Source organism: Saimiri boliviensis, chromosome 1 (assembly GCF_048565385.1).
Source record: "Saimiri boliviensis isolate mSaiBol1 chromosome 1, mSaiBol1.pri, whole genome shotgun sequence".
Lineage (NCBI taxonomy): Eukaryota > Metazoa > Chordata > Mammalia > Primates > Cebidae > Saimiri > Saimiri boliviensis.
Genome location: NC_133449.1, coordinates 260,269,581 through 260,285,338, shown reverse-complemented (window position 1 = coordinate 260,285,338; position 15,758 = coordinate 260,269,581). Strand labels below are relative to the sequence as shown.

At 38.3% G+C, this 15,758-nt stretch overlaps 2 pseudogenes; both read right to left on the bottom strand.

Annotated features, from left to right (window-relative positions):
• Positions 1 to 10,161: 10,161 nt before the first annotated feature.
• On the bottom strand, positions 10,162 to 11,264 carry LOC104651052 (SERPINE1 mRNA-binding protein 1 pseudogene; annotated as a pseudogene).
• A 1,001-nt stretch (positions 11,265 to 12,265) lies between these two features.
• LOC141580195 (uncharacterized) lies at positions 12,266 to 13,670 on the bottom strand (annotated as a pseudogene).
• Positions 13,671 to 15,758: the final 2,088 nt, after the last annotated feature.

The window sequence follows — 15,758 nt, the reverse complement described above, 5'->3', positions numbered from 1 at the left end:
ACAGGCATGAGCCACTCAGATCATTTTGTGTTGCATGTATAAAACAAATATTTTAAAACTCAGAGCAATATTTTTTAATCCTTGGAGTAACCTTATGAAGATAGTAAAGAATAAATGCTCTGAGATCTATAATTTCTACTATTTTAAAGATTTATAAAAAATAAGAGTTTTTGTTTTTATAATTAGTATTTTCTGTAGTTATGGTAGTTTTTTATAAATGTATAAATGCATTATTAAATTTTAATGTTTTAAAAATTTATTTTGGAACTTTATTTTGGCTTTGAGATAATTTTAAGTCTTTTAAAGTTTACTTATTAATACAAGTTTCAACTTTTATTTGTTCAAACTGAATTATTGAAAATTTCTGCTTAAATGAGGTTTTACTTTCAACTTCTTCAGGATTAACTTGAAAGAAAATGTTGTTCAACTCAAGAAGCTATACATATTACACCACCAAATGCCTGATTTCTGGCACTAATAAATTAGTTTTTTTGAATACATCTACCTTAGCATTGTAGATACTTCTTCCATTTTAAAGGCTAAATGCCAGTTGTTAACCTGTGTTTCAGTCACAAATTTTTACGAAACTTTGCTCCCTGGTATAAAACACAGAATGGGAATTTGCAGTGTAATTATGAAAAAATTCAATTTGTTTCGTATAGTAAGAGCCTATAAGCAAGGTAGAGATGATGAACTGAAGAAACTGAATGATAACATCCAAGCTGAGAGCCCATTCAAGAATCCAATCCCATTCACAATGGCTGCAGAAAGAATAAAATACCTAGGCATACAGCTAACCAAGGAGGGGAAAGACCTCTACAACAATAATTATAAAACATTGCTCAGAGAACTCAGAGATGACACACACACACAAAAATAGAAAAACATTCCATACTCATGGATAGGAAGAATTGTGAAAATAGCCATACTACCCAACACAATTTACAGATTCAATGTTATTCCTATCAAACTACCAATGACATTTTCCACAGAGGCAGAAAAATCTTTGTAAAAATTCATATTGGAAAAAAAAAAGGCTCAAATAGCTAAGGCAATCCAAAGCAAAAAGAACGAAGCCGGAGGCATCGTGTTATCTGACTTCAAATCATACTACAAGGCTACAGTAACCAAAAGAGCATGGCACTGGTACAAAAATGGACACATAGACAAATGGAACAGATTGGAGAGTCCAGAAATAATGCCACACCCATGCAACAATCAGAATCTTTGATAAAGTTGACAAAAACAATCAATGGGAAAAGGATTCTCTATTCAATAAATGGGGCTGGGAAGCTAGCTAACTATATGTGGAAGATTGAAGCTGGACCCTTCCTTACACCATATAAAAAATCAACTTGAGGTAGATTAAAAACTTAAATGTAAAACCTAAAACTATAAAAAACACTAGAAGATAACCTAGGAAATGTCATTCTAGACATAGGACCTGGCAAAAATTTAATGACAGAGATGGCAAAAGCAATTGCAACAAAAACAAAAATTGAGAAATGGAACCTAATGAAACTAAAAAGCTTCTAAACAGCAAAAGAAACTATCAACATAGTAAACAGCCTACAGAATGGGAGAAAATATTTGCAAGCTATACATCTGACAAAAGTCTAGTATTCAGAATCTATAACAAACTTGAACAAATCAACAAGCAAAAAACAAGCAATCCAGTTAAAAAGTGGACAAAGGGTATCAATAGACATTTTTCAAAAGAAGACATACATATGGCCAACAAGCATATGAAAAAATGTTCAATATCACTAATCATTACAGAAATGAAAATTGAAACCACAATGAGCTACCATCTCACAAGTCAGAATGTTGTTATCAAAAAGTAAATGAAAAACAGATGCTTATGAGGTTGTAGAGAAAAGGGAATGCTTATACACTGCTGGTGGGAATGTAAATTAGTTCAGCAATTGTGGTAAGCAGTTTGGTAATTTGTCAAAGAACTCAAAATGAATTACCATTAGACCCAACAATCCCATTTTTGGATATAAACCCAAAGGAATAGAAATCATTTTACCATAAAGACACATGCAGTATGTATTTTCATTGTGGCACTATAACAAAGACACAATAACAAAGACATGGAATCTAAATATCCATCAAGAGTAGATGGGATTAAGAAAATGTGGTACATACATACCATGGAATACCCATGCATCCATAAAAAGAAATGAGATCATGTCCTTTGCAGCAACATGGATGAAGCTGGAGGCCGTTAACCTAAGTGGACTGACATGGAACAGAAAACCAAACACCACATGTTCTAATTTATAAGTGGAAGTTAAACAGTGAGTACATATGGACACAAAGAAGAGAACAACAGACACTGGGGCCTACTTGAGGGCAGAGGGAGGGAAGAGGATGAGGATTTAAAAACTACCTATCAGATACTAGGCTTATTACCTGAGTGGCAAAATAATCAGTACACCAAACCCCTCTGATATGACATTTACCTGTATAACAAACCTGCACAGTATCCCTGAACTTAAAATAAAAGTTAAAAGAAAAAAAAACTATTAATGAGTGTGATGCTAGGACAATATTATGATGCAGGGCTATTTTTTGTGTGTTTGCTAGTAGGGCTTGAAAGTTGATAAATAAGCCCCATGGTCCTAATCCACTAGTGATGATTTTCTAGCCTTTGAAATTCAGACTACTGCTCCTCCACTTTGAGAGAGACTGCATGAGAACTGGACCCAGCCTGGGGCTTTAGACACCAGGGTTCAAATCTTATCAATTTCTAGCCATGTGTTGTAGACTGAATGTTTGTGTCTTTCAGCTCCCCAGATTCATAGGTTGAAGCCCTAACCTTCAATGTGACTGTATTTGAGATCAGGGCCTGTCAGGTAGTGGTAAAAGTTAAATGAAGTCTTAAGGATAGGTCCCCAATCCTATAGAGTTGGTGCCTCTTATAAGAAAAAGAGACATCAGAGTTCTCTGTCTTTGCTATATGAGGACATGGTGAGAAGTGGCCATCTGCAAGCTCAAAAGAGAGCCCTCACCAGGAACTGAAGTGTGTGGCACATTGATCCTGGACTTCCCAGCCTCCAGAACTGTGAGAAATAAATTTTGTTGTTTAAATCATCCAAATTATAGTATTTTATTATGGCAGACCAAGCTAACTAATATACCATGTAAGCAGGTTACTTAAATTTACTAAATATGTAAGTTACTTAAAATTTCAAATCCTGGTTCTAACTATACTAATCATCACTTTTACTAACTAACACATTACATTTTCTTCAACTTGCAACATGTTTTGTTGTGAGTTTTAGGTGAAATTGCTGAAGTACTTTGCTTATCATACTGCTGACCCATAGTAGGCACTTAGTATCATTTGAGAGGCTCAGAGAGGATCCCATGTTCCCAAATGTGTCTTAGGACCCTCAGCAGCCCAACATACCACCATTAATCATGCTTTGCAGATGCAGAATTGAAGTCTCCTTGTCTCTGAATATCTGGGATATGCTTTCATTCCTAGGATGAACATTTTCCTTCTTTACCAATAAGGAAGAAAAAAGGACAGATGTGATTTATAAGAGTAGTTCTAGTAAGTGAAGGGTGGTTCCTAGCAAAGGAGGACACAGCTGCCCCTTGTAATCGTAGAGGGAGGGAAGAAGGCAGGCTGGCTGTATTTTGCCCATCTTAACTCCAAACCCCATCTGTTTATTACAGTGGACCTTTCTTCTGAACTCTGACCTCATTATTTCATTCATTATCCAAGTAAAATTTATCAGTGTTCTTCGGGGCTCTTAGAATAAAACTTTATCATTTTTCCAAAAAGCCACAAGGTCTGACACCTGTCTTCCATCTTCCAACTTCACATCAGAATCCTCCTTTTTGGCAGTAGCCACGCTGATCATCTTCCAGGTCTCCAAACTCAGCATTGCTTTCCATTGTGAGCTCCTTACGTCATGACTGTCAGCCCAGCTGTCATTTCCTTGGGGAGGCCTTCCCTGAACCCTGAGACTGGTTCATATTCCCATATTATGTGCTTTCATAGCACCGTGAATGTCTCCTTGGTGGCCATCACCAGCAGGTTAATTCTGTTTATCTTTTTGACTGTTTCATAAATGTTTGTCTTCCTCCCAATTGTCTGTCAGCACTTTTGGAGCCACTTGTGTTTTGCTCCTGATTCTACCTCTGCACAGGATATTTCTTAGTATTTATGGAAGGGGACATGAAGAAAGAAAAAGTCCAATGCAGGAAGATTTATCCAGTGAAACTGAGGCCTGAATATCCAGCTTTAGGGAAGCCAGCTGCTAGCAGGACAGACTGGTAGGTACTCGGTGAGGAGAATAGAAAAAAGCAGGGAATGAGCATCACTTTCTTCAAGATTTTGCCTCTGGAAGACCCCCTCCAAGTAACAGATCCCTAAGAGATTGTGGATGTTCTCCCTCTGGTATGGAGTCTCCTGTCCTGTCAGAAACATGGTACCCAGAGGTCAAAGCTGCTGCATTAAGCAAGTTATCATGAAACTGCTCCAGGACAGGTGTCAGAAGTGGGGTCTTAAAAAATGAGTATTAAATCCAATGTTCACGCAGATACATTTCCAACACGCATATGGACACTGAATTTAACAATGGAAGCAGAAGTTACTCTGTTGAGGATTTATTTGAAATGTTGGTTTTTCACTTGTCCATCTGATACAGGCCATAGTTTGGTTTTCTGTCACTAGATTGATTTTCATGTGTCTCAACTCAGACTCTCTGTGAGTCAGATAAACTTATTTTTTCAGCATGGCCATAGGAATGATGGAGTCACACCTCATTAACATGAAGCTAAGCAAAATTTAACAGTACTTGTTTAGGATTCCATTTTTACTTTTCTACACAAAAAGAGTTGTAAGGGGAAAACAAAAACTTTAGATTTGAGTAATTGCCTTAATTCAAATATAGGTTTAAACTATTTTGTCATAATATGTAAACAAATGATTACTTTTTTCCCCACAGGTCTATTTATGTAATCTCAAATTTGAGATTATTTGAAATCTCATATGTGAGATTTACATAATCTCAAATAGATGAGATTATTTAAATAATTACCTTATATAAACATAAGGTTACTCATTATTGAAAGCAATTTTCTTTTTTTGTTTCTGGTTTATTATGGTTTGAGAGTGAGCCTTTTTGTTTTAGATATTTGATAACAAAATGTATGTGTGCATGTACATGTGTGTGCATGTTTGTATATGTGTGGATATGCATATCTAGGAAGATCCTCAAATCCAAAAATTGTAATTCAAGATTGTAATGTCAGCACTTCTTATTGTGTAGTTTTATAATGGGGATATGTAGTTATGCATTAAAATGCAGTACTGAAATGGAAAATCAGTATGTGTTAAACATGAATGAATTAGTAATTATATTAATATTGGAATGGGAGCTAGCATACAATCTAACTTAAACTTTTGAAAAATAAAAAAATTCCAGAAAATAATTAATGATAACTTGGTTTAAATATTACACTGATAAGTATTTCAAGAATAAGCTATACAAAATAAGGAAGTAGATTTATTATTTTAAGGCTCATACTAAAAGACTGTAATATTTACATAACCTTTTCTTTATTTAATTTAGAATAAGATTACTGTCATCTCTCTAAGCATTTATGTAATAATGTTGTATTTACTTTTCCATTAAAAACTACTGAGATAAATAAGGAGTCCTGGTGAATAAAATATAATTTAATAAGCAGGGATTTCTTTAGGTGAAAATTAATCATGTCCTGCTATAAATGTAGATTCAGGAAGAAGCTGAATAGACAAGCTCCATGGTCAATGATACGACTGCAGGGAAAATGTTTTTTGCCTTGTTGGCCATATCTTTTAATACTTGCATTGAAAATAAAATTACATCCCAAGATTATGAGGGTTGTGAAATTTTATAATTAGGCATTTAAATCCTAAATTGATTAGCAGCAGTATAAACATAGAAATGGATTTTGGGTTAAATCTGAGAACTATTTTTTTGTACTAAAATTTGCACATAGATGACAATAGGAAAATCAAAGGTTTTTCTGGAAAATTTTCAAATGGGACAGATAGTCATCTTTCTGAAAATATGAAATAAAGGGGAGTGGTAGCGGTTGGACTATAAACCTCTTTGGAGACCTTTTAATCTTTAACTGTAATTTGTATGTTTTGTCATCATTGAATCTTCAAAACAGAAAATACCTTAGAAATAATTTAGTGTTATCTGTAAGGTTCATTCTCTGTGAGGTATATTGCCGAGTTTAAAATGAGGAAACTGAGGCCTGCATAAAAAGATCAAATGCCAATTTATTCAGCTCCCAGGCAAGGTTCTGTGGTCCCGGGAAAGAGGCCAGGAAAGTCACACCTGACTCCTCTCAGGCCTAGGGTTATATAGGGAGGGAAGGCACTCTGGCTGTGGAGAAACAGGACGTGGACATGGCAAGCCACTATAGGTAGGTAGGCAGGATTTCTGATGAGCGGGCTGGATGAGGCCATACGCTATTGGGCAAGTTTTGGTAGGGCTTCTTTTAAATTCTGGTGGGGTTTTCCAATGGCTGGCTAGGTGCCGAGTGCAGAGTTTAGTGTCAAGTGCAGATCCTGGTGCTGAGTGTGGAGGGGATTTCCAACGGCGGGCTAGGTGCCGGGTGCAGAGTGTAGTATTGAGTGCAGAGGTGAGCATGGCAAAGCTAGATGCTGAGTGCAGATTCTGGTGACATAATGTCAGGTGTGGAGAGGGATGGGTGTGTCTGAGCTCCCGGCGAGGCAACCGGCCTTACATTACCCTGTTGATATTACCACAAATACCAAAGTCTTCAGAGTCACATAACTTGATTCAGTCAGAGCTGGTACTAGATGCTCAGTCTTTTGATTTCTAATTTAGTTTGCTTTCATTATCTACTGCCTGCTGCTGACTCAGAGCTCCTCAGTTATCTGCAAGTGGATGTGTTTATTGAGCATTTATGACGTAAATGTACTGCTCTCAATGCGAAGGATGTAATGGTGAATGAGAGCTTACTTTCTAACTGAAAAATTCGTTTTCTCTCTGGGTTCCAATTGAAAGTGTCCTTTTGCTTTATCTGAAGCAGAAAGTTGTAAGTTTGTTTAGTTTCCTTTTGAAGTTTTAGAGAATTGGCAGTGGGCTCATGTCATCAGAAACACATACATGCAACGCTCAGATGCACTGGGTGAATGAGCTCTCTAGAAGGTGGTAGTTTATGGAAAGGAAGGCGGCTCAGAAAGACAGCGGACAAAGTCAAAAGGAAAGAGAGAAGAAACAGGCAAGTGTGGAGCAGAGGAAAAGTAGGAGGGTCCTGAATTCATTCTGCAGGTGTGTGCTGAGGAACTGGAAGAAGGAAAATGACCAGGGAAGTCTCTGCTGTGTTACCTTAGTTTTGTTAAGGATATAAAGGGATTGAAGATGGTTTAACTAGGCCATCCCCAACCCTAGGTCATCCTTAGGGTCCTTGGCAGAACTAATACTCTAAATTGTGAATGGCTGTGTGTGCACACACACAGGATACGCTTACTAAATCTATCATTATGAGTGTCTTCTGTCTTCTCCACTAGAAGGAAAGGAAGGGAATGTGACCCTATTTTCCAGATTAGAAATAACTAGGACATAGTAACACAAATGAATGAATTACACTGTTTGAAATAGTGCACTGGAATATATTTATTTTGGGGCAAATCATAAAGAAATGAAAAAGGAAGAGATTCTCCTTTGAGAAAAAGTTGGTTTTGTATTGCCAATTGAGCAACTCCGTGAACATTCTAAAGATACAGAATGATTATTCTGTAAAGTGCTGGGATTTCTGGCACTATGTGACTAAGACTGGTTCCTTGCTGTCTAAGTTACATTTAATGAAAAGCAAAGGGGTCCCCTGGTTAGGAACAAGTATCCGAGTCAAGAGTTGACATGTAGAATAGCTGGGCCCAGAGGCTGCTGTCTAGTTGACAAAGCCAGTACTTGAACAGAAAGAGTTCAATTTTCTTGTACTGAATGTGATGATCTTGAAGAACAGATTTTTTTTTATGTGTGAATATAAATCTTATTTTCAGTTATTACCCACCAGTAAGAGAAACTTAGGTTCATAGTTTTAGCTTTTGACACAAAGTGAACTAAGAGGCAAATTTATATCTGTCAGATACAGCTAATGGACCAACGTTTTAAGTTCAGGCTGTCTTGAAAGCTTGCAACATACAAGATATTGCTGTGTTGTCTCACGTTGAGTAGAAGTTGTGAAGTGTTTTTAATAGCAGGTGTTTTCTATAGTATGTTGCTGAAAATCAAAGTTTATAAACATGGTACATTTTCGGGAATGAGTTAGATACTTGAAAAGTCTAAACACACTGATTTAGGAGTGTGTATGTTATAGTCTCAAGAGGGGTCAATAATCCATATGGACTAAATTAAACTCTGAGTAGCAGATACGTTTGTAAATATAAAATTATATTAGACATTAGCACCAGTGCAGAACATGCTTAGCATCACAAGATCCAAAACACCAGCATGTTTATCCGTCATTGAAAACAATTACCTCCTTCCTAAAATGTCAGAATAGTAGGTAACTGAGATTAATAAATCTAATCCAAATGAGTAACTCTTGTAATGTACAATTTCTCTTTTAGAAGTATATGTGAGACCCAATCAGCTAAATAGAAATGTTTAAGATTGAATATGTCCAATATTTTTAAAACTGGACATTACCATATACAGGTAGAATATCTAAAAATGAAGTGATGAATGATTCTTAAAACATTTTTTAAAATTCCTTCCCTGTTTATCAATAAATGTGGCAGAATAAAAGGCAATCCTAGAAAGCTGTTTTTATTCATCATTCGCTCCACATATCTTTTAATAAGTGGCGATGCTCCCATTAAAGGAATCCATTATTAACCTAATTTTCTAATGGAGGAAGAGGGTAGAGATAATTACTACTTTCTGTGGAACAAATACTCAGCTTAGGAACAAATAATAGCAATCTTGGAAATTTAGAAACAGTAAAGATTTTTGGTTTACATTTCATGGATGGTGCTGCTGTTCCAACCTTATAAAGTAAAGCTGTCTGCTTCCCAAATTCCAAAAATTAAAATACTCCCCCACCTTATCCTACCAACCAGTGCTTTGTTTGTTTGTTTGTTTTTTTAAAAAAAGGAAGGGTTAAATGGTTGCTGATTATGGATGTACCATATAGATTTTGGGACCTCTCACACACAGAAATCATACCAAATGACCAGTCACTTATTTTACAGGGCAATTTAAATATTATGCATTGGCCAAATCAACTTATTCCACCCACCATGGTTACAGGGGGACCCATGCCTATTAAACTACTGTACTTGACAGGATGTGTATACCCACAATAAATAGCTTAAATGACTTTCACCAATAAGATGTCTAGTTTAGATTTTAAAATGGGAAAGTCATGCATTTAAAAAGTAAATATAGTTGAAGATGTATATCATTATAATTTGAACCTAATAAACTATGAAAGGAACGAGGTTAATGAACCAATATGCTTTGAATTTGTTCAAGTGCTGATATTTCTCTATATAAGGATTTAGCATATATATAGAACAGCTATCATGAGAAGTGAAAAAAGATTTTTCTCCAAAAATGAAAATATTAAAAATAAGTTAAAATATATATAGATAGTATTCCACACAGCATAAAATTTGACAAATCAAAGTTTAACATGTCCCAGTTGACCATGTGTGAAAATGCAAAGCAGGTATTCAAACCAATATGTCCAGTATTTAAAACCAGTTTGTAATTGGAGGAACTTCTAAGTCCTTAATTAAAAAACACAAATGAAGTGAAAGCTTTAAACTGTTTACACACTGTTCACACCTATATTTCAAGTTTGGAAAGGCATATTTGCAAGCAGCAATACAGAAGTATTCATGAAAAATAGATAATCTCTAAAAATTATGAAAACATCCTTGCTACCAATACATTTCTAAATACAAAACTGACTACCATATTTGTTACTTCTATGTGGCAAGAGAAGTTCATTTTTAAAACGGATAAAATTCAGTCTTTGGGTGTGAATGGTATGGATGACAGCCTTTTTTTTTTTTTTTAATTTCGTAGTCATTTGGAATTCTTAAGCATGCAAAAGATTTTAATAGAAGGGTTCACAAAGGAACCAGAGTTGTCTTATGGCATCCAGTTAAGCCAGAGCTGGGAATGCTTCTGGGTCATCCATATCAGGAGCAGAAGCAGAAGCACTTGACTTGTTGGTCCTGCTGCCACAGTTTGGGCATCCACCACACCCACGTCCACCTTGTCCTCCCCTGCCACCACACCCTGGGTGGCAAGGTCTCCAAAACTGATCTCCAGGTGAGACGTTATATCTCTATTTGCTGGCTTCTGGAAATGATGGTCCATAACCAAATCTTAAGCATGAGCCTCTTCACTCTGATTTATGAAAAACAAATCCCTTCTTCCCCTTCCCATAGATACCTTCATTTGGTTTTTGGATATTAGATTCTACTTTTGCCCAGTCCTTATTTTAAATAGCCTCCACTCATCCAAAGTCATCTCTTTTGGACCCTCCTCTTTTACCTCTTCAACCTCATTCTCCTTATTTTCAGTATCTGCTATTGATAATGTTCTTCACCTTCAGATGTTTCCTCAGTCGCATTTGATTGATCCAAGTCACTGCAGTTATAAGATTTGTTTCTGAGGCCTGGTGTGGTGGCTCACACCTGTAATCTCAACACTTTGGGAGGCTGAGGTGGGTGAATCATGAGTTCAGGAGTTTGAGACCAGCCTGACCAACATGGTGAAACCCCGTCTCCATTATAAATACAAAAAATTAGTTGGGCATAATGGCCAACACCTGTAATCCCAGCTCGGGAGGCTGAGGCAGGAGAATTACTTGAATTCAGGAAGCAGAGGTTGCAGTGAGTCGAGATTGCACCACTGCACTCCAACATGGGTGACAGAGTGAGAATCCTCTCCAGAAAAAAAAAAAAAAAAGATTTGTTTCTGAGTGTATTTTGGAGACTCTGTTAATTCATCTTTGACAGTTCCCGAGTTGTGAGATCTGCTACCTCCCTGTTTGTCCTTGATGCTTCAGTCCACTGTAATGTGAAAAAGAAGATCTATCTTTTCCACTATGCATATCAAATTCACGTTTGCCACGAGAATCAAATTCATCTCCTCAGACCATACAATGTCCACAGCCCCCTCGACCTCTTCCAAGATCACCATGACCTTGAACAGGTCGGTCAATAATCGCTCTATCAACTGAAAGATTGCCTCCTTCATCCTTTTCTTCAAGCAACTTTTCAAATTTTAGTTCACGAGGTGGTCGCCTTTCTGGTCTTCTGTCAGTTATTTTCTTTTACCCTGAAGTTGTTGATCAGGTCTTCTTCCAGCTCACCTTATTCCTTTTTTTTTTTTAACCTTCAGGGAAGCTTTATTCTTTGACTCCTCTATCTAAGAAGGGGGCTGTTAGTTGCATCTCACCCAAATGGAATATAATGGGAATTGGGGGCTTGAGTTGTTTGGAGAAGGAGTTGTCAATCTTAGCAGATGAATATAGCTGATGTATGGTGTCCATCAGTTCTTGAGAGCTTGGCCATACGGACTAGGGAATGGTCAGAACAGACTCATCAGAGATCCCCAGAGCTTTACAATACCAAGGTTCAGGAGGTACAGACAGTAAGGAAAAAGGCCATTTCCTATTTCTGTCCATTTTAGGTGCAGTAGACAGTTAAGGTTTTTTTGTTTTACCTTGCAAATTTAAAAATTTTTTAAATTTCCTAGGAAATGGGAAGCTTACAAACATTCGTTAATTGTTGAATTGCTACCCCAAGTGGTTTCCTTATTACCTAGTCACCACCACCACTTAACCAGAAATACCAGAATACACAGTTCAACCAGAATTCAACCAGGCAGATAACCTGCCTGTGGCTCAAGCAGTCAGAGTTTTAAAAAGCAAAATTAAGCATAAAAGACCTTTCCCCAAATAGCATCATTACTATTTAGCTTGGTATGACCCATTCCTAAGAAAGCCACATTCCATTTCAGAAAACATGAACACTTAAGGTACAGTTAAAACAAAGTCCTTGCCTTTAGGTACTTAGTTTTTGTTTTCTTTAAATTAGTCTCTGAAATGCTTATCTTATGTTTTGTGCTGCATTCCTGAAAACTGTTAACTTTTAAAGTCATAGGCCTAATCTTTATAAAGGAGGAAGAAAACAGCAAAGAAATGTCTCATTTGGGAGGCAGAAGGTTATGACCAATGCTAGAAGTCTTTCTCTTCCTTACTTGTTATTCAACAAGATGTGGTGTCACATAAGGTATGAGTGGGAAATGAAAGCTACACCACACTTCTTGCATTAATAAGCCCTCTCCCCAGTGTGGGTTCTCCGGTGCACGGTGAGGCCCAGCCTCTGTCTGAAGGCCTTCCCACACTCATTACATGTGTAAGGTTTTTCTCTGTTATGGATTCTCTGATGAATAAGTAGGTATGAGCTGCATGTGAAGGCCTCCCCACATTCATTACACACATAAAGATCTCCACTGTGAATTCCATAGTGGACAATAAGGCAAGAGAGCTGACTGAAGACTTTCCCAGATTCACTGCAGCATGAAGTTCTCTGGTGTATAATAAGGTGTGAAAACAACTGAAGTCTTTCCCACACTCTTTATACTCATACAGCTTCTCACCAGTATAGCTTCGCTGATATACAATAAGATTTGCACTCTGGGTAAAGGCTTTGCCACACTCATTATAGGCAATGGGCTTCTCCCCACTGTGGATCCTCTGATGGACAATGAGGTTTGAGCTCCGAGTAAACGTTTTCCCACACTCATTACATTCATAGCATTTTTCTGTAATGTGAAATTTCTGGTGCCGATCAAGTTGTGAACTATAACCAAGGCTTTCTCACATTCCCTGAACTTAAAGGTTTTTTCCTAAGGAGTGGATTTTTTGATGTACAATCAGATTTGAACTCTGAGTGAAGGCTTTCCTACATTTTGAACAAACATAAGGTTTCTGTCCAGTGTGGATTCTCTGATGCACAACAAGGCTTGCACTCTGAGAAGGCCTTCAAAGGGTTCCTGACATTCAAAGGGTTTCTCCCCAGTGTGGATTTGCTGATGCACAATGAGGTTTGCACTCTGACTGAAAATCCTTTCCCACACACACTTCATGTAAAAGGCTTTTGTCCAGGCAGGGTTTTATAATTTTTAACAATGCCAGAACTAAGGCTGTATTTTCCCTGAGATTTCTTACATTTCTGGTCTTCCTCTTCCTTGATGCTTTCAGGTAAGTGACAGTCATTCACTATCACTTGTCTGAAATCTTTCTTTTCTCTCTTTATTTTCTGCCTCTTTAACACATTTCCTTTATCACAAGTTTCTTCTGACTCAGGTCCTTGAGGATCAGCTTTCTGGATTCTTCCTGCTATGGTGAGGGGTTCTTCAGCTTCCACACATATCTCCATTTTTGGAACCAGTAACTGTAGGTTCCTGATTTCAGCCAGCACCTTTTCTTCCTCTTCTGATCCATCAAGGCCTGTCTGAAGACCCTCCCGGAACCTAGACTTTGATGTTCTCAGAGTGCACTTGTTGGCTGGATGCCTGACCTGGGAAGTTTTTTTCCTCCTCCTTTTTCACCTTCACTGGAGCTAGGGCCACGGCTTCTCTCAATTCTGCAATCATCTTCTCTGCTCAGCAGGTAAACTCTAGTAACTGGGAGCTGCCCAGCAGAGCTCAAACCCCAACTAAGTTTTATGTTTCAAAAGCTTCTTCTTGAATTTCTTCCCACGGCCAAGATGAGTATTGCCTTACCTGGCAGCTGAGAGGCCCGACCTGAGTTCACTGGCTCTGAAGCTGGCGGACGGAGACCTCAGCTCCTACTGGCACGGAAACAACGTCCCTTACTCCTTTATTAAGCGCCACGAGGCGGCTGTCTCTTCTCTTCTTGTCACCCATTCCAACGCTGGGGCGGGGAGGGGCAGCGGGTTTTGGGGGTCTTTCTGGCACTCCTTTCGCAGTTGTTCGCCTGCCACTTTGGAGTTGGTCTGGGCCAGGCCTGAGCTGCTCAATTGGCCCCAGGGCCCCCAACGCTGCCCCCGCTGGCTTTTTTCTTGTTTTCCGCTGCCTTCAGCATAAGAAGTCCGCTTCGTCGTCAAATAACTGGTCGAATTGGTGTGTGACCACGCAGCCGAAGCCTTCCTGTAAGTGCCCAGGCACGATGGTGGCTCGTGGCAGGTTCCTCCATGGATTGCAGCAAGCTGCACCGAGCCAAGAGTGCCTGCTTCAGCTCTTCCCACAAGATTGAAAGACAAGATTTTTAAAAATCTGTCTGTAAATGTCAGGCCAGGTAAATTTCAAAATGAATTTCTAAAGTCTTTAAAATCGAGTTATGTTTAATTATGACTTCGTGACAAATTAAAAGATAATTCTAGATAATATTATTTTAGAAAGAAGCTTCTCTTGTTCTGGGAAAGGGAGATAGTTTAGAAACTTGAGATAAGACCCTTATTGTCTATTTTATTACTTACTGCTAACAAACTGCATTCTCTCACTCTTCACTTGAGAAGGTGCGTCCAGGGAACTTATGAAAGCCTAATGGGAAGTGAGAAAAGGAATTATTTCATATATTTGTATGTGTACAAACACTTGATAAAGGACGAAGTGTAGTGGTGGGGTGGATCATACATACACATTGGGATAAAAGGGACACTGTAATTATTCCCACTTATAGATAGTGAGATTCAGGCTTCACATTTTCACTTCTCGAATATTCCACTTTGGCAGAACAGTCTACTATCTGCCTCAGCCTATCCCGGAGATGTCCTGGCAGTGGGAGAAGACCTGCTTTCTCCTTGCTCTGCTCCTACACTTTTTCCCTGCCAGTCATGTCTGAGCCCCTTGTCTTAGTGCCTCACAAGGCCTCTTCCACTGACCAGGATTCAGGCATCTTCTCAGAACCTTCATTTCCCTGACAGTGGGACCACTCAATCACAGACCCTGGGTAGTGCGAAGAGGAGGGCAGACTCCTCACACTCAGAGGCCCAGGACACTCTTGGCCTTGCTTCCTGTGCCATCTGTATCACCCAGACAACTGGGAAATTGAAACCAGGTGCTGGTGCCAGAACAGAAGCATAAGCTGTGTTTCTCAGGCTTGGACTTTACCTGGGTTGTTGCTTTATTTTCTGGATGTTTACTGATTTTTAGAAGCATATGGGTTTCTTTCTGTGAAGCTCCTCGGGACACTTACTGAGTGACAGTTATTCATTTTGTCTTTCAGACATATTAAATATATGGGGGACACACACACACATCCTGCATTGTTTGTTTAGAATCATGCCTCACAATTATTAACTGCTTTTTCTTCCTTCCCCTCATCTAATACACCAGAATATTTCAGTGAGCCAAAGGTGAGAATCCAAATTCATATTTTTATTACCAATAGATCTCCCCTAGAATCTTGGGGTATCATTTCATCAGTAACAGTTGAATGCAGATGTTCTATTGTTGTGTCCAATGCTTGCTTCATTCATAAGAAATTTGACTTTTGGCCATTCAAAAAGCAATCACTGCCTTCTTGTTGATTAGCACTAATCACCACACACTCCTTCCAATAATAAATTTTCCAGAACAAAAATTCTAAACTTATAGATTAGCTTGCTGTAGCCCCTAGCCCTACACTGAAAGGATCTTGCTTTTCATAGGGTCTCTTATTAAACAGAAATGTTTCCCTTAGGGCTCTGGCTCTATGCAGTGCTCAGGTGTTTCTTACTC